At 43.6% G+C, this 15,512-nt stretch overlaps 1 long non-coding RNA gene across 1 annotated transcript in view; it reads left to right on the forward strand.

Moving 5' to 3' along the window:
• The window catches only part of LOC309442699, a 50,632-nt gene that overhangs the window by 7,411 nt on the left and 27,709 nt on the right, over positions 1-15,512 (forward strand). Inside the window, exon 2 of the long non-coding RNA XR_014184654.1 lies at positions 3,093-3,262. This is a non-coding gene — a long non-coding RNA (uncharacterized lncRNA). The remainder of the gene's footprint in view (positions 1-3,092; positions 3,263-15,512) is intronic.

Genomic DNA, 15,512 nt, shown 5'->3' on the forward strand with positions numbered 1-15,512 from the left:
GTATGAGTAGCAGAGTCACAGGATGGTGAATACATGTAAATACAAAGTGGAGAAGAGTAGCTGCTTTCTTTAAAGGTGTGCCCCACATCTGACAAAAAAATCAAATCCCCTGCTGTGCAGATGTGTGCAAAGAAGAGGAAGGTGACTGGGGACAGGAGGAATATTTATGCTAAAGGGATCCCGCCTCCTGAAGAAGCTGCTCTTTTGAATAAGGTCTGCTCTGAAGAACTGTGGAGGTGGGGAAGGATTATTTCCTTGCCGCAGAAATCTGCAGGGCCCAGCCATATTACTCAGTTGGCAAGAAAACACGCTCTTGAAGATCTCTTCTGTTGAACTTGCTAGCAACTGTGTCACTGACTTCAGTGGGACCTGGATCAGGCCCTAATCTGTTAAAGAAATAAGTGACATGACCGGTTTCCCTCCTGGCCCCCTACTTTTGGCTATTCTGCCCACCACTGTGTTTATGTTTTCTCCAGCTGGGCTGGTTTGATGGCAGCAGCGCAGCCGGGCTGTGTTCCGCCTCTGACCCTCTTACAGCAGAGAGAAAGCGTCGTGCTGCAGCTCTTTGCTCAGGCAGCAACTCTGATTATTAAGGGAATAACCTCAAAGAATTTAAGGAATCACAGATATTCTGGGGGGAAAAAGAAAATCTGTTGGCGGAAAGTGACTGTGTAGGAAAAGCAAAGAATGTACTCGCATCTTGATTCAACATGTCTGTTATATCAATCATTTACTCTGAGTGGGTAGCAAAGATATGATCTAATAGGTGCAGGGTTCTTATTTCCTGTTAAAGCTGAGCATACCTTTGGTGTGAAATCAGAATGTTTTTATTTTGCGTTATTCACCAAATATTTTTATCAGCTAATTTCAATGGCAATGTAGCAAAAAAGCATAATAGGTCATTATGTTTCAGGCTATATAAATCTCTTTAAGGTCTTCTAGCTCTTTTATAAGCCTTTATAGTATATGTTCTCCAAAACTTTCAAGTCTTGTGCTTTCCGGTGATGTTCTGCTTTTCTCCCTGTGTCGCACGCACTCAAGTTCATACTTAGGTATAAGAGTAATTTTTTCCTTTGAGAAAATGCTAGTGTGGAGTTAATAATGCAGCCATCCTCAGAGTTTACTTCTCTCACATCCAAGGAGAAAAGAGGAATTAGAACAAAACAGCAAGTGCCATCATCTGCTCTAGAAATCAGTGGTGTACTCACAATGATAAGCAGCTGGATCAATATCCACATCAACTACCCATGGGTTTCACTGGGAATTCAGACACTTAATTAGGATTTAGTTTGATGGTCTCTGTGCCTGGTATGAAGTGTTAGCAGGATCAGCCCCTCAGCTCGTGCGCTCGAATCTGCCATGAGCCTTCTGTGGGCAAACCCGTGTGCTCCCCAGTGACTTCAGTGGAGCCAGGAGAGCCCAGAGGCTGCTCCTGTGGAGATCATTCTAGAATCTAAGTTTTATTATCAATGAAGAGCTTTCTGTCTTTTTTTTTTTTTGGTCTGTGTGGCAATTTTGTTGCCATAACAAGTAAAAGAAGTAATTGGAATAGGTTAGCAAAATGCAAGACACAAGCAAGTAATTGTTCTGGTAATGAACTTTAAAAGGCTGGAAGCCTGAGTTTCTTTCAAGGCTGGTTCCCTTCTCCTCCCTGGATTTAGAACCAGTCAGTGTTATCTGTAGGCAGAGCAGTGTTAGCACAGCGTAAACGTTTCCATGGGTTTGGAGTGACTGGTCTTGCTCAGTAGGCACAATCGTAGCTAATATGTCCCAAGCAAGAACCAAATAGCTCTTAATGGCCAGCCAGCCTTGTACTGCCCTTTTAAGCCATGACCCTGCGGCTGGTTGTATTGTGGGGTTTAGATTGGATCTGGGGAACAATTTCTTCCCAGAAAGGGCTGTTGGGCATTGGAACAGGCTGCCAGGGCAGTGCTGGAGTCACCATCCCTGGAGGGGTTGAACAGACACATAAATGAGGTTCTCAGGGACATGGGTTAGAGGTGGATTTGGCAGTGCTGGGTTAATGGTTGGACTTGATGATCTTAAAGGTCTTTTCCAACCAAAATGACCCTGTGGTTCTATGTGTAAGCAAATGAGCTCCACCTATTTAACAGTCCAGATGAAACTGAAGAATTGATGTGTCCATGTTGTTATTAATTTCTTCACCCAACCTTGTGTCATCTGCAAACTTTACCAGCAGCAATACTGTCTCTTCCTCTGCACTCTGGAATATTATCTAATGGCACTGTCCACAGTGAGATACCTGTGCTACAACCTGTGCTGTGCCTCTTGGAGCTCCCAGACTCTGTTCTTTGCACCTTTGGACTCCATTTTCCATAAAGAGTGATTTCTTTGCCGTGTTCAAGCCATAGACTGGACACTGATTTAGTTCTTATAAAGTACCCGTTTAAAATTGAAATTTTTCGACGTGTATCCTTCAGGTTTTTTTGATGGATTCTGTCACTCCACTACTTTTTACCAAAAACCACATTATCATCATTAAAATATTTTAAGCATTTAAGTCTTGTATTCCACTTCATCAAGAGAACTGACACCATCTGGGTTGTGAGCCTTTGGCTTTATAAGTGATTGCATCTCATCACAGCCTTATCTTATCACAGTCTTATCTGGAACTGATGTTGTGTTGACCCTTTCGTAGTTACCCACAGTTCCCTAGTTTTATAGAAAGGTTGGTACCTAAATTATTTTCTGCAAATCCCCTACTTTTGCAAGATTTTTTGATTAAAAACTGTGCAAGCTCAGAATTCCTTGATCAACTTCAAAAACTCTTAAGTGTAGATTATCTCATATCTGAATCCAGGCAGAAGACAGTATGATAGTGAGTGCTATCAGGTACCCAGGGAGGGAGCGAGCACACTCCCGTTCCTAAATACATCACCTAACAGTGGGCGTTATACCCATAAAATGTGTTTGTGGATTCAGCACTGAGGTTCTGGGGGAAATCACAGCCTGGCTGTGTCCTCTGCGTTGTTTCGAGGGCCACAACAAGGCCTGTGGTAACTGAAAGGGGATCAAGGTGCTTCCTCTGTGCGTAACAACCCTGTGTGATCTGTTTTCTGCCCCACAGCCAGAAATCCCCAGAAATGGCCCCAGAGAAGATATTAGAGCCCTGAGCTGCTTCTCCCAGGTGTGGCTTGTGCCATGGCTTGAAAAGGACTGTGGATAAGGCTGACAAAGTCCACACCGAAGTGGAGCTTTCTTTAAATGCCTCCAAAGCTTGGAAACCAAGGATTGTCCTAAGGTTAGAGCCTAGAGTTCTTTCTTGTTTTTTCTTTGTGTTTCTGCAGTGTTTACCAGCTTATCCTTTGTATTTTGAGTCATAGAAGTTCAACTCCTGGAAGTTTTCCTTAGCGCTTTCTGCAGACAGTAAGAAACCAAAGTGCAGATTAAACTCCAAACAGTTAATGGACGTTTCTAGAGGGGACGATGAGAGAAAGGTGCATTATCTTCATAATGAAAAAAACAGGAAAAGCCCACTCAACAATTACTTTCCAAGACAAACATTTAGGCAATTTGCCAGAAAAACATAAAATGCTGTCTGTTGTCTGCAATGTGCATCTTGCAGCTTGTCCCTGTGACTGCTTGCAAACCTTCGAATAAAACCTAGAAAAAGTTGTATTTCAAGGAATAGTCCTGGAAAGCTTTGATTCATTGCTTGTGTTCAGGATTTGTGAGATGTACTATAATTACATATGTTATTACTCTTGCAATATTTTGTATTACGTTACTGCATGTTTATAGACCAAAACTTTATAGACAGATAGAAAGCAGCCTGAGAAGGAGGGGAGACATAAATCAAAGTATAAAACTGCCCTGAATAATATTTTACGTTTCACTATACTGACCTGGAATTAGAGGATAAAGACATTTTCTACTAGTGCACTGTTCTTTTCTTGCTTTCTGTGTGTGTCTGTTTCAGCCTTGTTGAAGTTCGTCATTAAATCCAGAATCGGTATCAAATGAGCTGTAGTGTGCTGCAGCACATAAAGGTTTCAAAGCAACAATTACTCTATTATTTCAGCAGAGATTACCTGTTTGAAATGAAACCCACACTGAATCCTTTCTGACCTGGTCCTTATTGTGATACTGATAACAAGCCACACTTTCCAGTCTTTATCTTCCCTCCTACGGGGTAATCTTTTCTTCTGGAGCTTAATTCTGCTAATAGCACCCTTGACTGGTTGCCAGACAACAAACACAAGCAGGTGAAAAATGAATGGCTCCAGTCTGACCGCTGATAACTGCTAGAGCCTTTTTATTCTCAGAATTCCCTCCAAAATACACAAGCGGACTGGTGGCCGATCAATTATAATACATTCCTCGTATGCTTCTCCCTCCCTCAGACTGGTTATTCTTTGAAAGAAATGGTGATGATCTTTCCTACAGTTTCAGATTCTTTTTGATTTTTTCCTCCTCCAAACAACAGTAAATAGTAATTCCAGATGGTAGAAATTACTTTTAAATTAAACCGGTTAATACAGGGCACGTATGCTTATCTAATTCCCCTGTTTTAAGTGGTAACGATATGATGGAAATGGGTAAAACTGATGTGCAGCGAAGGTATGCAAAATAGTTTGAGATTGTAAAATACTTCTCCCCCCCCCCCCCCCCCAGTTTCTGATTTACTGTCCATGAAAATGAATTATAGACTCGTGAAGAAAACAGAAGTTTTTATTTGCTGAACTCAATAGGCTGCTTTCTGGGGACTTGAACTCTGCAAAGTGCTGAAAAAAAGATTACTGCATTCCACTGACGATTTTTCTGTTTGAACCAAATGGGAGGGATGACAGTGCGCTGCGCTCTGCCTTTCTGCTTCCCAAAGAACATCTCAGGGCTGTTTATTGTTCCTCTGCTGTGTGCGTAAAAGTCAAACCCCGAAGCACACGCTTAAAAACTTCGCTATATTATGTGTTTGAGCCTGGACTTCGCTTTAATCAGTTCCTCTTAAAAGCAACGAGTGCAGAAGATCCTGAGCACCTTGCAGGTTTGGGGAGTATGTGAATCAAAGCCATTGTCATAAGGAGGATGGTGTATTAATAAATGGACCTTGCTTTGCTGCAATCAGTGACCATTCATTAATTTACACCAGCTCAAGATTTGGTGGGGGCTCATTTGCTTTTTCCAAAGTGATTTTGCTTTTACCATTTATGATTATAAGGTGCTGAGGGGGAATATGGTTGGCCTTGCCTGAAAATATAAAAGTATCCACTGTTCCTTCAGGGAAATCATTTTAATAGATAACAGCATGTTGTACAATGTTTCATCAGTGATATTTAGATCTAAATTAGGAGCAGTTGTGAGATGGGTTGCCGATTTTCTTGTGATAAAAGGGAAATAGTTCAAGAAATATGGACCAGATGTTATCTTAATCCAATCCTCATGTACAAGAGCACACTATGAGACAGTAATAATAGTCCCTTCTACCTGTTTCTAATTTTCCTGCTCTGAAACACCCCCTGTGAAAAATAGATTAAACCAACACATCATTTATGCATCGGCACTGGGCGGGTTGGAGTTTGTATGGAATGCAGCAGCGTGGCACAGCCCGGCGGGTGCAGCCACTGGCTTTTGAGACATGTTTAAAAATGCTCGTTTGACAGTAACATTTAAGACGGCAGCTCGTAGTGATTTAAAAGGAGAGTAGCCAGCCTGGGTTTGAATCAGGCTTTTGGTTCAGCATATCCCTACACAGTTTCAAATTTGTCATCGGTGTTTCTAGGCAGTATATGTTATACAATCCTCAGCAGGCCAAAAAGGAGGGGGTTGATCCTCAGCTGCTGTAAATCAACACTGATCCATTGATTTAGATGGAACTACACTGATTTGTACCATCTCATGGTCTGGACAAAGTGTATTAACTTTCCCCATGAAAATCCTTCACAACAAAAAGCTCCATTCACAGTCCTACTGCATAAGCAGTAACTAATGTGTCTCTGTTCTCGTAATAATGTTTAATACCTGCATCATTTCCTACTTGCTGGGGCAGTTGAAACATTACTCTTTGCTTTGACGTAAGAAGTTGAGTGCTGCGCATTTGTAATATTTGGGATGGCTTTTTCCATAACTCCCCGTCTGAGCTAAAACATGTTGCTGGAATATTCACGTCTCTTGGCATCAAATGCCAAGGAGGCATTTGGGCAGCTGTCTAGCAACTCAGGAGACAAGACTTTTCCTTTGAGTAACACAGTTGTATGAGAATATTCAGGACTTTAAGAACTACTGGATTCAATTTTTTGCTTATTGGAAATAGTAATAGCTGTGAGGATAGCAGTAATACCAACAACAGCGTTCATAAGACCGCTTCATTTAGAGTAGACACCTTCACATTTTGAACTACCCAAACTATTTGTGAAGCAGAATAAAATCCTGTTTTCCAGATCAGATATTTTCTGTATTTCTATGAACAGAGGAAACAACAGCAGGTGATGAGCTAATTAATCTTCAGAGACTGCCCACACAGCTGCCTGGCTGCTGCAAGGACGCAACAAGAGTTTTCCTTTTGCAACTAACTCCTTTGCTCTTCATTTATTTTTAAAATTAATGTATGATATTGCAAATGGATTCGCACCTCTGTTGTTTTTTGGTTCATTTTTTTGTTTGTTTTTCAGCAGCTTTAAAGATAAGTGGGAAAGCTTGGAAAAAAATCGCTTTGAAGGGCCAAAAGGGGCTACAGGCTCACACTAGAGAGCTGGAATCTCATAGATTCCCATAAAAGGTTCATAATCTGACTATTCATGGGTCATGTATCAACGCATTAGGAAAAAAGTGTTCACTATTTCTGGAGAATATTTTTGTTGTGTTTTAACCTGTTAATCCAACAGGTGTCATTTTATTCATGTTGTCTGTACCTCAAGTGTCACGGTCCATTTGATGATGGACTCGTGATGGTTCTTTTACCTTGATCTCAGAGCACAAAATTAAGGCGACCAAAAAGCCAAGGGGTTATAATTCAATCAAGCAGTGTTGCCTTATTAATTTGCCCGTAAAGCGGCACACGATAGAGAGAGAAAGAAAAAGAAAAGGGAAAAGAAATGGGGAAAAGTTAAAGTAAAGATGAGAAATGAGGTTGCGTTTATCACCAGTCCAGTTCCAGAAGTATCCCTCTGGTCTCTGGTCCTGTGGAGTCCTGCTGGTCCTCCGTCGTGGTTCGGGATCCTCTGGTGGGAAGATCTTCAACGGTGTCCATTCTGGAGTCATCTTTTATGCTTCTTCACCCCCCCTTGCTCCCATTGTTTGAGGCCAGTCTTCGCCTTGATTTCGCAACCCAGGCTCGTACTGCGCAGGCTCAAAAGATTCACGCTTTCTTTTGCCAACGCTTACGTGTCCAGCATTCAGGGGTCTTTCTCTGGTACACTGGGTGACCTCAAGACCCTTGGCGAGCTTCTGTGCATGCTCCTTTTGTTGGCCATTGTTTGGGGGAGCAGGTGTGGGGACACGTGTGATTGAGGCTGCAGGTGAGAACACATCTTCTGGATGGCAGCTATTGCCCCTGGGTCAAAGAGACCCTCATAACAATCACTTTCAGGAAGCAGAGGCTGGTTTGGCTGAAGCAGCAGGCGAAGTCCACACAGCAGCCATTGTGAGCAGCAGCCCCCCCGTATTGGAGAAAACAGTGCAACACAATGCTTCTTCTCGGACCTCTCTCCAAGTCATTGTCCATGTGTTCTTTCTGACAGGGCCTCAGTTCTCTAAGTTCTTGATGGTGATGTTCAGGCAAATACTGCTCCATCTTCAGACCGGCTCTCACACTCAAGGCCCTACTTAGCTTTTGAGGGGCTGGTTGTGTTCGATTCTGTACAAATTCTTTGGAGTCAGGGAGGGTAGTAAGATGAGGCAGGTGGATGGACAGGAGCAGGAGGGGAAGGGATCGTAAAGGAATCGCTCAAGAATGTGCAAAAGTAGAGTCCGGATAGTCCAATCAATGGGAAAACTCTCATTTGGGATAAGAGTGCTTCGGAAATATAGATGGAAAACTTGAGGGATTAAAGTGGTTAATGAGAGAATAACATGAGAGGAAGAAAGATGTGGAGTAGTTGAAAATAGTTATAGGAGAGAGAATCCACCTGGCAGGGGAACTGTGGATTGGGGCAGCTCGAAGCGCCGCAGCAGCCGAGGTGAAAACACACGTCTAATCGAAATGCAAAGCGCAGCTTTGAGATCTCGGGGCTAAAAGGCACCCGTGGTGGTGGTAGTGGGGTACGTAGGTTAATACTGAAAGCGTGTTATTAGTAATGACCAAAGACCTTTAGCCTCCTGTCCAAAATGCTTTTTTACTGTATTGAACGGGAAAGTAAACTCTATCATGTTGGGCTATTTAGTAAGCTATTAGTGCATTCATCTTTTCATCATTTGACAGGTGGAAGTAGTAGTCCAGCTTTTAGTTTTAATTATAAGGGATTCCAGATGTAGAATAGGACATAAATTAAAACCAGATCTACTCATATGTCTTTTCAAAGTAAGCCAACTTCAAGGTATCTGCTTTTCATTTCAAAATGTTATTAAAGCTATTACTAAGAAATTCATAGTCTTAGCATGCTCCAATAATTGACACCTTTAAAGTGACTAAACAGATTTAGAGTGTGCAGAAAAGTAAATTTGTCTTAGAGAATGACTCTAATCATCCATTTACATATAATGGACAAATCAGTGTTTGCGTTTGGAAAGGCTGGGCGAGCGGCCTGTCTGACGGCTCTTTCTCACAACTCCCCAGCCTGGCCTGCCTGCCGCCTGGGACCTTGTTTTCATGATTATGCTACTATGCAAATAAAGATAAAGAATTAAGGGCTGATCCAGAGCCAGTGAAAGTCAGTGGGAGTCTTTTGGTGAGCTTTCCGTCGTAGTCTCCTCCTCTCATGTTGACTTGACTATGTTACGTTATGTTTGTAGTTGCATTATTTTTCTAAAGAAAATTAAATCCAGAACCGTTTTTTTTTTTTTTTCCAGTGATAGTGTTTGTAAACCCAGAACTGCATATAGAAACCTGCAGATTCCTTTCTAAAAAGCTTTTATTTCCCCAAGACTTATATATCTAGTGATAGGTTACAACCATGCAAATAACGCTGTACATCTGACTTCATAAAAAGTCTGAGGTTTCCAATAATTAGAATGATAGCTGGCAAGTCTGATAAATTAGAGAAATAACTTGTTTGGTGTAAACTGAGCCTGTTTCTGAGGCAGAAATGTTAGGCTTTTATCCTCTGGAGTGTGATTGAAAGGGTGAGAAGTTAATTTGGCAGCTTCGCTTCTATGGTTTCATAATGTTTCTCCTCCCCCCTCCCCTCAGCTTCAGGGAAGGACTGTGATTTCAGTACTTTGCGCCTGCCCTCATACAAGGCAAGAGCATGACCCGAAACGAAACCCCTCTCCCCAGGGCACATCCTGAGCAGTAACAGCTTGGCTCAAGTGTTTCTTATGAACAGCCGTCCAGAGCACTTGATCTAAATCATGCCATTTCCTTCACAGTATGGCACAGTTAACAAGTCAGTGCATCAACACAATCTGCAGATGGCAGTTCAAAAGGTGCACGTTCCCCAGCAAGATAAAGGGCAATGAGTTCCATGGGTTAGCTCATTACTTGGATTCAGGCAGGGGCTCCGTAGGGGTGTGAGGGAGGAAAAGGGGGCAGGCAAACCTGGAGAATGCATGTCTACACAAATAAAGGCAGCCTTGCAAGAAGCATGTTATTGAAGGAAAGCGCAAAGCGCTTGCAGGGCATGGTTTCCTTCGGAGGTGACTCGCTTCGCCCCCAAAAAGTGAGAGGAAAAGGGGAGTGAAACCAGCGGCTGCCCGCACGCCTTCGTTTATCCGCAAAGCCCCCAAATTCAGAAGAGGTGAGAGAGTTCTCGGCAAGGGCCAGGGCTCGTGGTTGCTCCTCATCCCGCTTGGAAAGGAACCTGTTTTCTGGAGCGTTGCAGAAGGGCTTCTAGAGAGCAGCGTGCGCTCCCGCACAAATTACATTAGAGCTGAACGTCCAGTGAAGAATCTCTGAGACATATTAGTCCTTTAGACTTCAAAACAAGCTTAAATTGGAACCATATTGCTGGAATACTTCTTAGCTAACATTTATATTACTTCAGTTACCAAATCCAGACTAAGTCCCAGGACTCGGCAGGGGAGGACATAATATATTAGGAAGTAAGATGGGGGTGTGCACTTCTGGCCTTCTATTTTATATAAATGTACAAAAAAGTTTCCTCACACTAGCAAGGAAATGACTACAAGGCCCTAAAATGCTGATTTCCAGCGGCAAACGAGGGAAGTCCGCTGCCCCCCCTCTCCCTTGGCCATTCTGTGTTCGCCATGCCTTGGGGATAGTTTGGATTACTTGGAGTAAGGCTGTTGCATAGAAGCTCAGGTATCAGAGCAGATAATTATACACATATAGCTAGATACAGCAAAGGTCTCAGTGAATTGTCAGAGGATGAGATACATCTCGGGAGACCAAACAAGCCTCCCCTATACTGATCTTTGTAAATGAATCTCTTTGGGAACTATCAAGATGGTGCTTTACCACGATTTTCACCGCTGAGGGAAAAGGAACTCTTCCAAGCTGCTTCTTTTCCAGCTTGTATCAAAAGATGGCGAGTAAAGAATTATTTTCTTTCTGAGCTTATGTTGGTATGAATGCACTGAAAGGCGCTAACATATGTGCTGATCTCTGAGTTCCTGCAGCAGAGAAGTTCAAGGCAGGTTAGGTAGGGGAGGAACAGTAACCCCCCTTCCCCTCCACATAACTTCAGATCTACAAAGGCTGACTTGCCGGTGAACTCCCCGTCTACATCGCAATTCTTTTGGAGAAACAGTGCTAAAACTGGGAAGGGCAAATCCTGAGTGGCTGCTAGGCAGAGGTGTGTTGAACTAAGTTCATTCCTTGTGTAATTTGATTGATTTAGTAGAGTTATGCCAGAGAGAAATCTGGCTTCAGGCTTTCGGATGATGTGTCATGTTTCTTTATTTAACTTATCAAACAGGTGCTTAGCAACAGCATCTTCTACTGGTTTATCCAGAAATCTTCGCTTCTTTCTTTCATTATCCGCTCTTTAATATCCTTCCAAGCTGTGCTGAGTTAAAAACTGAGCCAAGACTTCAGGCTGTGCCCCACTGGGACACGGAGGTACGCAGCACGTTTCACCAGGCCCTGTATCCATTTTCTTTCTTACAGCCATGCCTGGTAATTGCTGTTTTTCTCAATTCAGTGAGATAAATGAAGGATAAAGAGCTGTGAGTCTCAGAGATTTTTCCTGGACTTGGGGGGTTCAACCGTAAGCTAAAGCAGCTGAAGAGGACTTCAGTGGTAAGGAGTTGAACTTCATTTCCTTAGAAATGTTCCAGCTTCTGCTGAGATCTGCAAAAAACAAATGAGCCCCAGAGGTTTCAGACCTGAGCCGACAGGCAGCACTGGTGCAGGTTGTTCACAGCTGCTGCACAGTGTGACTTCTCTACACCGCTTTTAAAAGCTGCAGTTGCTGTCCTGGAAGTAGTTTTGCCCAAACAACAGGTCTAAGACATGCACACATCTCAGACACTGTAAAGCAGCTATTTGTCATAGCTGTCCCTGTTGGGCAGCAGCCTTCAAATTGTTCTCTATTTAGTGGAGAGTGCAGTGCCCAGAGCACTGAGAGGCGGCTCAAACGCAGGAGGGCTCTGCCTTGGCTACACAGATCCTGCTTCTCTTTCAGAGGCATCTTTGCTATCTCAGCATGGCATTGCATGGTGCTGTGCTGTACCAGGGTTGTAAGAAATACTGTCTTTTCGATCCCTTTCCCAGTCTCTCTTAAGAAGACAGAAGGAGAGATGAGCAATCCTTGTGCTCAGCTTTCCCTGTAGCAAGTGGTAGGACAAGAGAAAACGGCCTCAAGTTGCACCAGGGAAGGTTTAGATTGGAAATTAAGGAAATATTCTTCCCAGAAAGGGCTGTCAGGCATTGGAACAGGCTGCCCAGGGCAGTGGTGGAGTCACCATCCCTGGAGGGGTTTAAAAGGCATTTAGACAAGGTTCTTAGGGACATGGTTTAGTGCCAGAGTTAGGTTATGGTTGGACTTGATGATCCTGAGGGTCTCTTCCAACTGAAATGATTCTATAAGTGGCAAAGCCACGTGCCCTCTGTCCTCTGTGTCTCTTCACTGGTGTGGAGCCGATCTCACCATCCTGTCTAGATGGTGAGGGCCTTATTCATGAGTTCTACAGCAGCCACAACCTGCCTAATCTCTTATCTCTGTGGCTGCATCCTTCACAGCTGTTGCTTGCAGAGAAAGTGTTGTTTGCTTTCTTGTGTTACACCTTAAGCTCAGGCCAGTAAGGTACACCTGACAAACAAACGCTTGTGACTGATGGAAAGGATTACATGACATGTTTGCTTGTAATAGCAGGAAACAGAGCTTAGTGAATTGAGTCCCTTCCCTCTTCATCTTCCTGTGATTTCCCTTTTAATGTTGAATGTCAGAGAAGTATACGGTTTATTCTGGTAGTTCTTACTGATCAGCACACTCACATTTCTTAGGACTACAGTGGTCTGCTATTGTGTTGAAACGGAATCTCAGACCCTCACGGTGCCTTAGTCTCCCAGAAAACATTCTGCATCTTGATCATGAAACGTCAGTGTTCTGGTAGCACTGAGAAGCCCTGAGGATGGGAACTGCGGTGTGCAAGGAAACAGAAAAAGAGATTGATCTCGCATAGGCAGTCTGCAGCGAGCACAGCGACCTGGGTCTCTTGCCTCGTAGTCCCATGCTTTCATCATGAAATCACTCAGTTCTTTCAGCTGGATCTCCAGGCTCTGTTCTTAGCACTGTAGTTTCTCTGTCCCTCATGGAAACCCCAGGGCTGGGCTTCACAGACTCTCTGCAACTCTATCCCTTTGGACTGTAATTGATTTGGAGTCAGGTGGTGGTGTAACATAACCCGTATGGAATCTGTTGGTGAAGTTTATGGCCATTCAGTTAGGAAAAAAAAAAAGAAAGAGAAAAAAAAGGGGAAAAAAAAGGAGGACGAATATAGAGGGGGAGTAGGAAGCAAGTTGAGTTTGAGTTCTGGGATGTGAAGCTGTGTTGTTTCACAGCCCAAGGAGAAAAGCTTGTAGAGGCCTTGGCTGTGGAGAGGTGTTACCAGCTCATGCACCACAGTCCTGCTCAGATATACAGAAGAACCTACAGAGAATTGTCCTCAGCTCTGGTCAGCCATGCAGAGAATAATCCCAAAAATTTAAAAAAGAAAAAAAAAAGAAGAAAATATGATTGCTCATTTGCTGGCTCTGCACTGCCTGGCTGTGTGGTTATAGTAAGTCTTTGCACTTCTCTCTTCCCTTACCTGAATTTCCAGGGGTTTAGTGTAGCAAAGGGAGATATTTCAGTGTGGCTCTGGGTCCCCTGAGGTACTGCAGGCAGCCTCATGTCATTTGCAGGTTTGAACAACTGATTCTAGATTGAAAGTCTTGAAATAAACTAAGATCTCCATTGATTTTCTGATTTGGCAAATTCGTGACAGAGGTGACAGCCAAAAAATTGCTATTTCTGTGACAAAAGAATCCCTTTCGCAAGGTTTTGTAGAAGAGGTTTGGAGATATTCTTCCAGGTGCAAAAAGTTCTAGAAAAGATTTCTTACCCAGCTGGTGGGCTTCCCCTGTGAGTTACGCTGCAAATACTGACAGCATTATGTGATCAGCATTATGTAGTAAGTATGTGATAAGCAAGGCCATAAGTTTGTACAGGTATCCCTGTGCTGCTGAAATCAAAATAAACAGTGAAAAAGGCTGTGAGAGCTCAGATCACAACCGTATGTAAAGTATTGTGAGGCAAACACTCGTAGCTTTGCTGCAGCCGTGATGATTTACTGACACAAGGGAAGCAAAGTCTGTGCGAAGAAGTGATATTTGTCAACAGGCTGATTTGTACAGCTAGAAAATAAATGGTCTGGCCATTGGAGAAATGATGGAGGTATTACTGCTGTTGTTGTCACTATTGTAATCTGGGACTTTGCTTCCCAGGAGGGAGAGGTGGGGGGTTCCCACCCCAGACCGTAGGCAGATTGTTCCTCTGTCCTCATCTTGCACAAGTTGCTCTTCCGGGGGCTGTGGACAGTCATCCTGCTGCTGCCACCAGTGGAAACACCACTCTTGGGTGCATGTGAAGAGCGAAGGGCAGAAAGGAGCAATTGAGGAGGGAGAGGGTTTGCCTTTAAGCACTTTAAGCCCCGACTAAGGAGCGATATGGATAATGCGTTCAAACTGGAACACAAGAGGTTCCACTTAAATATGAGAAGAAACTTCTTCTCAGTAAGGGTGGCAGAGCCTGGCCCAGGCTGCCCAGGGAGGTTGTGGAGTCTCCTTCTGTGCAGACATTCCAACCCGCCTGGACACCTTCCTGTGTAACCTCATCTGGGTGTTCCTGCTCCATGGGGGGATTGCACTGGATGAGCTTTCCAGATCCCTTACAACCCCTGACATTCTGTGATTCTGTGATATCTCAGTTACATCAGCCACCCAGACATCCTAGGGGACCTGAGGTCCTCGATTACTGTTCTGTGGGACATTTTTTCCCTTTGCTCCTCAGAGGCTCCTCCAGCCAGTGCTACCAGGGGGAGATTTACAGAGGAGGGGGAAGATGTTTCAGTCCCTCTGCTACCACGACCCTGTGCAGCATGTGCTGTGGGTCAAATGCCCCCTGTACACTTAGTGTCATACTGATCCCTTTCCCACAGACTGTCCCAGTCCCTCTTGTCATCCCCACTCTGTGAAGTCACTGTCATACCTCCTGCACACACCAGGGTGCTTTCGGGGTGACCTCTGTGTGTGCCAGTGTCCCAGAGCTACCCGGGGCGGTGTACACTGTTCTGTACCATACCCTGTCCTACGTCAGTGGAAAATGAGATGAAACAACATTGAAACCAGTCAATTCATAGTGAAAAATAACCTCCTATAGAACTGTTCAGATCAGTAAATGGAAACAATAATAGGGACTTCTGAATTACTTTATGGCTTTCTTAACAGAGGTTATAATTTTCCATTATGTTTTGTCGGACACTTAGCACATCTGTAGCGTGCTCCTTCTTTGCCATTAAGCTCTACGAGATTCTTCCATAGGGGTGATTTTTTTTAAAGAGAAAATACTGAAGCCCCATGTGAAAACAGGAAACTCCATGAATTTTTTATAGTGAAATTTTTCCACTAGGGAAACATCCATGTTTTACAGTTTGCAAAATGTGTGGGATCATAAGCTGTAAAACCGCATGGAGAACTGGAGAACCGCAGCTCCTTTGTGCTTCAAAAATAGACATAAAAGTAATTTGTCCAGAAAGGAGAGTATTTTTAAAGGTGAATATTTGCAGGGCTTATAAAAGCTATTGGTCTGTTCTTGGAAACTGAATGATAATGTTTAAAAAAGGAAAAGGCAGATTGTGGTGAGTCTATTGTGACTGAATCATCTCTGCAGTATGTGCTCCAGCGGAGCAGCCGTAGCGCAGCTGCTTGGGGCTGTGAGATGCTCCCACCCAGCCTG

This window comes from Streptopelia decaocto (genome assembly GCF_964273445.1).
Source record: "Streptopelia decaocto genome assembly, chromosome: 7".
NCBI classification, from domain to species: Eukaryota; Metazoa; Chordata; class Aves; order Columbiformes; family Columbidae; genus Streptopelia; species Streptopelia decaocto.